Genomic DNA, 8689 nt, shown 5'->3' with positions numbered 1-8689 from the left:
TGCAAGAGTGTATCCAGTCCTGTTGAAATTGACCGAATTTGGATCCATTCTGGACATTTTCAAGAGTGTACCCAGCACTATTGTTACTTGCCAAAATTGGATCCATTCTATAAAATTTCAAGAGTCTAGCCTGCACTATTGATACTTAACAAAATTGGATCCAATCTGGACATTTTCAAGCGTTTAGCCAGCCTTGTTGATACTGACCGAATTTGGATTCATTCTGTACATTGTCAAAATATTTTTGATTGATCATATAATGTCCCAGGGATGAAAATAAGCCACACCTTTTTGCTTTTTATTAAAGGGGCCTTTTCAAGTTTTTGTAAATTGTCAAAATTGTTTCAGATTTTTATGTCGCCCACCACTATAGTGGTTTATAAAATTATAAATCGTTGCAATGCAAAACGATTGAATAATATGGAAAGTTCTGTTGTCGTTGTTATATTTTGTGAAACTACGAGAATTGCTTATATAAAGTATAAAATACCTTCCACATTGTATGACCACAAGTGACCGAGTGGTCAAAGCAGTAGACTTTTACTCCAGTACTCCAGTTGTCAGTGGTTCTATCCCTGTTGAGGGTTCAACCAAGAGTTGATTTTCAATTTGTGTCTAGTTATACACTGGGGACCATGGCGTTTTCCTTATATGCATGTTATAAAAACTATTATTATCCTATGACCTAAACAACAAAGATAAGGAGCCTGCAATTGAGGTTGCATCTGAATATTGTATGGTATTTGTTTGAACGACACAGGCCCTCTGGGACCTATTTAAAAAAACATTATTGATCCATTTTTTATCTTTAACAACTTTTATAATTTTTCTCAGTACATACTCCGGTTTGACTTGAAACATACAAACTAGTGAAAATAATAAGTACTGCCATAATTACCATGGCAATGTGTTGTTGTTTTTTGGTTAAAGGCCAATGTGCAGACTTACTACTAAATGATCAGAGAAAAATTGCTCCTGAGATTTAATTTCTTTTGTATACCCAAAACACAACAATTTAAATAAATTAATATATTCTTACTAGAATACTTCACTTTTACCTATACCAGCAATTTAAAATTACTGCGTACACTTTCAACCATAGTAGATAATGTTTACAAGGACTGGAGTGTTAAAGTGAGTGGAAAAATTAGTAAGATCATGACCTACAGCTGTATATATGCCTGAAAACAGCTGTTCAATCTGCTGAGGGTTGACCTATAATTTAGTAAGATGTAAACAGATATTAGAATCATGTACAGAGAAATTTAGCACAGTTATTCAACTAGAAGTTTAAAATTAACTACACACCATAATTGCAATACAAATTTATATATTTAAATAATAAAATAACGAAAAAAAAAAACAGCCTTTATTTAATAATTAAGATAAATATCACTATATACGGTTCTGATTATTTGAAAGTTATTTACAAACCTCTCTGTATCAGATAGTATTAATATTTAATACTAGTGATTAACAGGGTAAAAAATTATACACAAGAGGAACATACACAAAATAATATTCATCAGGTTTACATGAAACTCATTGTCAATATGGAAAATATAAACCTATATTGGAGCAAATCTTGGCAGATGGAGTTTAATGTTAACAAGAAATATCTTTAAAAAAGATATACAGCGTTGATTGTGGTCGATGTTTATGAACGATCAAAAGTTATCTCTATGAGGTAAAAAGTAGCGGATGCCTTTTTTCTGCGCAGTTCTTAGCTACATCATAAGCAAATCAATTACAGGGTGTTGCGCCAGATTTCGTGTCTTATTTTGCTTTATGTGATATTATTACTCAGATATCTATATTTACAGAATAGAAAAACACAAGAAACATGAAAATAAACGAGTGCATATAGGTCAGCCGGCAATACTCGAATCTTATTTAATTGCATAATTATAGTATAGTGAATTATTGTGCTCATGCTTAATAAACTGGTCTAAATGGATAAAAATTTCTAATTAATTTTATCAAAATTGGTCCTTATCATGCAAATGTTGAAACCATATTAAAAATCGATGATTGACATACCACAATAATATCGCCGAATATCTTTATTTAGTATCTTTCTGATCAAAACAGACTTCAAGTGCACAAAGTTTACGAGACGGCGTTTATATAAAGATTTGTGCAACTGACCGCAAACTGACCTTGATACCTTGCGGATTAGAATGCAATGCATTACAGTCACTACGGTATTGTCAGTAAGACCGGTGTTGAATGATCGCAACCCCTTCTGCGAACTCCGGTGATGAACTGTATATAAACTCTGACTTTCACAAATGGCCGCGAATTGACCCGAAACCTCGCGGGTTGAAATGCAATGCAAGTAAGTTCTAAATATGACAACATAGCCTTTAGTATAAACGCTTTTGCGCTGGTAATTCTCTGAAAATAAAAGGTGAACGCACAAACTGTATTTATGTCGAAAATTGATTGTAAAACTGTTCTATCTATTGAGCCTTTTCATTAGAGATAAAATTGTTTCATGCAGTAAAACAGTGTTACAAAGACGCGGATATGTTTCCAATGTTCTGGTGTTATACTCAAATCAGCCAATGGAATAAATGAAGTGTATTCATTCGTACCTAGCCGCGGGAAATTTTATTTTAGTATTATTGGAGACTTACAAAGGTCAAGTCAGGGTGAAAAGCTGGCTTAATACAGCTTACGCCGAAAAAATGCGCCATCATGAATATCTCCAACTCCACTAAGAAAAGACTACAATACTATGAATAACGAAACCCTCGAAAATCTTTAACATCACCCTTACTTAGGAGTCGATCTTTGTGATAATCTGAAATTAAACACTCGTATCGATAACGCTACCAAGAAAGCTTCACAAACTCTGGGATTCATCAAACGCAACTTGAATAAATGCCCACAACCAGTAAAAGAAATGGCATTTGAATACATTTTTAACCAGGTTTTCCGAAGGAAAAAACTGGTTATTAGATTGGCGAATGCGGGCGGGCTGGCTGGCTGGCTGGCGGGCGGGCGGAACAAGCTTGTCCGGGCCATAACTATGTCGTTCATTGTCATATTTTAAAATCATTTGGCACATTTGTTCACCATCATTGGACGGTGTGTCGCGCGAAATAATTACGTCGATATCTCCAAGGTCAAGGTCACACTTTGAGTTCAAAGGTCAAAATTGGCAATAAATGAGCTTGTCTGGGCCATAACTATGTCATTCATTGTGAGATTTTACAATTATTTGGCACATTTGTTCACCATCATGGGACGGTGTGTCGCACGAAAGAATCACGTCAATATCTCCAATGTCAAGGTCACCACAACTTAAAATAGATTTATTTTGAAACAAACTTACAAAGGGGGTTAATTTTGTTTGTTCATCTCAAAAGTTCAGTTTGAGTTGTCTCCCTTAATCAGATTTTTTTTTCACAATGAAAACCTGGTTTTGTGACAATTTTGTCCCTTGTAATTAATATAAAACGGATACCCAACAAAATCTAACAATTGACACATGCTACAGATAACACAGTCGACAAAACATAGAGATAAAACCCATGTTGCTCCAGTATGATTGCTAGCCCATTTATATTGGATAATATTTATGCCCCCCTTCGAAGAAGAGGGGGTATATTGCTTTGCTCATGTCGGTCGGTCGGTCGGTAGGTCGGTCGGTCGGTCCGTCCACCAGGTGGTTGTCGTATGATAACTCAAGAACGCTTGGGGCTAGGATCATGAAACTTCATAGGTGCATTGATCATGACTCGCAGATGACCCCTATTGATTTTGAGGTCACTAGGTCAAAGGTCAAGGTCATGGTGACCCGAAATAGTAAAATGGTTTCCGGATGATAACTCAAGAACGCATACGCTTAGGATCATGAAACTTCATGGGTAGATTGATCATGACTCGCAGATGACCCCTATTGATTTTGAGGTCACTAGGTCAAAGGTCAAGGTCACGGTGACCCAAAATAGTAAAATGGTTTCCGGATGATAACTCAATAACGCATACACCTACTAGGATCATGAAACTTCATGGGTAGATTGATCATGACTTGCAGATGACCCCTATTGTTTTTGAGGTCACTAGGTCAAAGGGTAAGGTCACGGTGACCTGAAATAGTAAAATGGTTTTCGGATGCTAACTCAAGAACGCATACGCCTAGGATCATGAAACTTCATAGGTAGATTGATCATGACTCGCAGATGACCCCTATTGATTTTGAGGTCACAAGGTCAAAGGTCAAGGTCACAGTGACCCGAAAAAGTAAAATGATTTTCGGATGATGACTCAAGAACGCTTTTGCCTAGGATCATGACACTTCATAGGTACATTGATCGTGACTCGCAGATGACCCCTATTGATTTTCAGGTCACTAGGTCAAAGGTCAAGGTCACAGTGACAAAAATCGTACTCACACAATGGCTGCCACTACAATGGACAGCCCATATGGGGGGCATGCATGTTTTACAAACAGCCCTTGTTATTTTGAAATTTCATACCGGCTGGTAATAAGTTTCAGTTTGGATAAAGTGGCTCGGAAATCGCCCATTATCAAAAGTATTAGTTTAATTAATCGCAGTCACGACCATGGAATAAATAGTGGTTGAAACGCTATTACTGTTGACCGTATTAATCAAAAATAGAAATAATGGATCGAACATCATTTCGTAAAATCAGGATTTGAATGTCATCCTAGCAATCAGTAGGGCTTTTCCGCCAAAACGGCTCAAAAGCTAAACCCAGTTCATGCTTAATTGTATTCAAATTAATTATGATTATGTTAAGCAATTAGGTAGTTTATTTACTTTAAACATTATCATCACATTTCAGCCAAATTAAACAAAAAAGGAAAATAGCCATTTAATTTCCACTCAAATAACTATTTAAAAACACATATTTTTGTTGAAAGATGTTACATCCTATAAACACTATAAAGCTGCATAGTAACTATAACTATATATATATATTATATAACTCATACATGTGATAATAAACACATTGATACTACAATGTTCCTGTAATGGTTTTTATATATACATGTACTCGTTAATTAGCGAAAACTGTGAAGGGCTTATCAGCGCAGTGTATTGCTGAAATCGTCTAGAATGGATACAAATTCGGTAAGTATCGATAGAGCTGGCTATACTCTTGAAATTGTCTAGAATGGATCCCATTTTGGTAAGTATCAATGGAGCTGGCTAACTCTTGAAAACGTCTAGATTGATTCAATTTTAGTAAGTATCAATAGAGCTAGCTAGACTCTTGAAATCATCTAGAATGGATCAAATTTTGGTAAGTATCAATAGAGCTGGCTAGACTCTTGAAATTGTCTAGAATGGATCCCATTTTGGTAAGTATCAATGGAGCTGGCTAACTCTTGAAAACGTCTAGAATGGATTCAATTTAAGTAAGTATCAATAGAGCTAGCTAGACTCTTGAAATTGTCTAGAATGGATCAAATTTTGGTAAGTATCAATAGAGCTGGCTAGATTCTTGAAATTGTCTAGAATGGATCAAATTTTGGTAAGTATCAATAGAGCTGGCTAGACTCTTGAAATAGTCTAGAATGGATCCCATTTTGGTAAGTATCAATGGAGCTGGCTATACTCTTGAACTCGTCTAGAATGGATCTAATTTTGGTAAGTATAAATAGAGCTGGCAAGACTCTTGAAATCGTCTAGAATGGATCTAATTTTGGTAAGTATAAATAGAGCTGGCTAACTCTTGAAATCGTCTTGAATGTACAATTTCGGTTATTATCAATAAAGCAGGTTAACTATTGAAATCGTCTAGACTGGATCAAATTTTGGTAAGCATCAACAGAGCTGGCTAGACTCTTGAAATCGTATAGAATGGATCAAAATTCGGTAAGTATCAATAGAGCTGGTTAACTATTGAAATCGTCTAGACGGGATCAAATTTTGGTAAGCATCAAGAGAGCTGGCTAGACTCTTGAAATCTTCTAGAATGGATCCAAATTCGGTAAGTATCAATAGAGCTGGCTATACTCTTGAAATCGTCTAGAATGGATCCCATTTTAGTACGTACACAATAGAGCTGGCTAGACTCTTGAAATCGTCTAGAATGGATCAAATTTTGGTAAGTATCAATAGAGCTGGCTAGACTCTTGAAATTTTATAGAATGGATCCAATTTTGGTAAGTATCAATAGAGCTGGCTAGACTCTTGAAATTGTCTAGAATGGATTCCATTTTGGTAAGTATCAATAGAGCTGGCTATACTCATGAAATCGTCTCGAATGGATCCAATTTTGGTAAGTATAAATAGAGCTGGCTAGACTCTTGAAATCGTCTAGAATGGATCCAATTTCGGTAAGTATAAATAGAGCTGGCTCAACTCTTGAAATCGTCTAGAATGGATCCCAAATTCGGTAAGTATCAATAGAGCTGGCTATACTATTGAAATCGTCTAGAATGGATCCCATTTTGGTAAGTATCAATGGAGCTGGCTATACTCTTGAAATCGTATAGAGTGGATCTAATTTTGGTAAGTATAAATAGAGCTGGCTAGACTCTTAAAATCGTCTAGAATGGATCTAATTTTGGTAAGTATAAATAGAGCTGGCTAACTCTTGAAATCGTCTTGAATGTACAATTTCGGTTATTATCAATAGAGCAGGTTAACTATTGAAATCGTCTAGACTGGATCAAATTTTGGTAAGCATCAACAGAGCTGGCTAGACTCTTGAAATCGTATAGAATTGATCCAAATTCGGTAAGTATCAATAGAGCTGGTTAACTATTGAAATCGTCTAGATGGGATCAAATTTTGGTAAGCATCAAGAGAGCTGGCTAGACTCTTGAAATCTTCTAGAATGGATTCAAATTCGGTGAAAGATCTGGCTTTACTCTTGAAATCGTCTAGAATGGATCCCATTTTGGTAAGTATCAATGGAGTGGCTAACTCTTGAAAACGTCTAGAATGGATTCAATTTTATTAAGAATCAATAGAGCTGGCTAGACTCTTGAAATCGTCTTAAATGGATCAAATTTTGGTAAGTATCAATAGAGCTGGCTAGACTCTTGAAATTGTCTAGAATGGATCCAATTTTGGTAAGTATCAATAGAGCTGGCTAGACTTTTGAAATTGTCTAGAATGGATCCCATTTTGGTAAGTATCAATAAAGCTGGCTATACTCTTGAAATCGTCTAGAATGGATCTAATTTTGGTAAGTATAAATAGAGCTGGCTAGACTCTTGAAATCGTCTAGAATGGATCCAATTTCGGTAAGTATAAATAGAGCTGGCTCGACTCTTGAAATCATCTAGAATGGATCCCAAATTCGGTAAGTATCAAGAGAGCTGGCTATACTCTTGAAATAGTCTAGAATGGATCCCATTTTGGTAAGTATCAATGGAGCTGGCTAACTCTTGAAAGCGTCTAGAATGAATCCCAATTTTGGTAAGTATCAATAGAGCTGGCTAGACTCTTGAAATCGTCTAGAATGGATCCAATTTCGGTAAGTATAAATAGAGCTGGCTAGACTCTTGAAATCATCTAGAATGGATCCCAAATTCGGTAAGTATCAATAGAGCTGGCTATACTCTTGAAATCGTCTTGAATGGATCCCATTTTGGTAAGTATCAATGGAGCTGGCTAACTCTTGAAAACGTCTAGAATGGATCCCAATTTTAGTAAGTATCAATAGAGCTGGCTAGACTCTTGAAATCGTCTAGAATGGATCCAATTTCGGTAAGTATCAATAGAACTAGACTCTTGAAATTGTCGTATGGATTCCATTTTGGCAAGTATCAATAGAGCTGGCTAAATCTTGAAATCGTCTAGAATGGATACAATTTCGGTAAGTATCAATATAGCTGGTTAACTATTGAAATCATGTAGAATTGATCCAATTTTGGTAAGCATCAAGAGAGCTGACTAGACTCTTGAAATCGTCTAGAACGGATCCAATTTCGGTATCAATAGAGATGGCTAGACTCTATCAAAAGAGCTGGCTAGACTCTTGATTTTTTTTGTCTAGAATGGATCCAAATTTGGTACGTATCAATACAGCTGGCTAGATTCTTGAAATCGTCTAGAATGGATACAATTTTGTTTTGATGAGCGGTACTTCGGTTGAAAAGACAGATTTTACTGGTAGCCATTGTGCATACATGCCATAATTTTGCAGACCTATTCCGGGACATTGAGTTAAATTGTCCGGGACTTTTGCCGATTTTCCGGGACATGTATAAAATGTAGCGATATTTATAGACATATGCATTTTTGGTACGTTTTTTTTTTGTTTCGCATCGTTATTTGCAAAAGTTCGAAATTCTATCCGAAATACACTTGTTCTATTAACGTCAAATTAAACATTACTACTTCCGTTACTAGATACAAGCCACGTGTTTTCAGTGAAAGCGTTCTAAACATAGATGGTGACGTCACTGCGTTATTGTTATTAAGACCGGTGTGTAACGCGTAGTTGTTGATACGCCTTTATTCATTTATAAAATTTATATAATAAAAAATACAACAATACAGTACCGTTAGATCGTCAACTCAAATCAATTCACAATACATACAACCAATCACAATAACATTTTATATGCTTACTTTTTTACTCAACTTCTTTGTCGGTTAAACGTGCGAACATAAACTGCTTTTAATTTTTTCACTCAGCGATGTTGGACTTCAGATGTGTGAACAACTATCCTTTGCCCTAACGCAGTGGGAAA

The sequence above is a fragment of the Dreissena polymorpha genome, chromosome 1 (genome assembly GCF_020536995.1).
Source record: "Dreissena polymorpha isolate Duluth1 chromosome 1, UMN_Dpol_1.0, whole genome shotgun sequence".
Lineage (NCBI taxonomy): Eukaryota > Metazoa > Mollusca > Bivalvia > Myida > Dreissenidae > Dreissena > Dreissena polymorpha.
The sequence above is the reverse complement of the archived record's forward strand: the minus strand, read 5'-3'. Positions refer to the sequence as shown.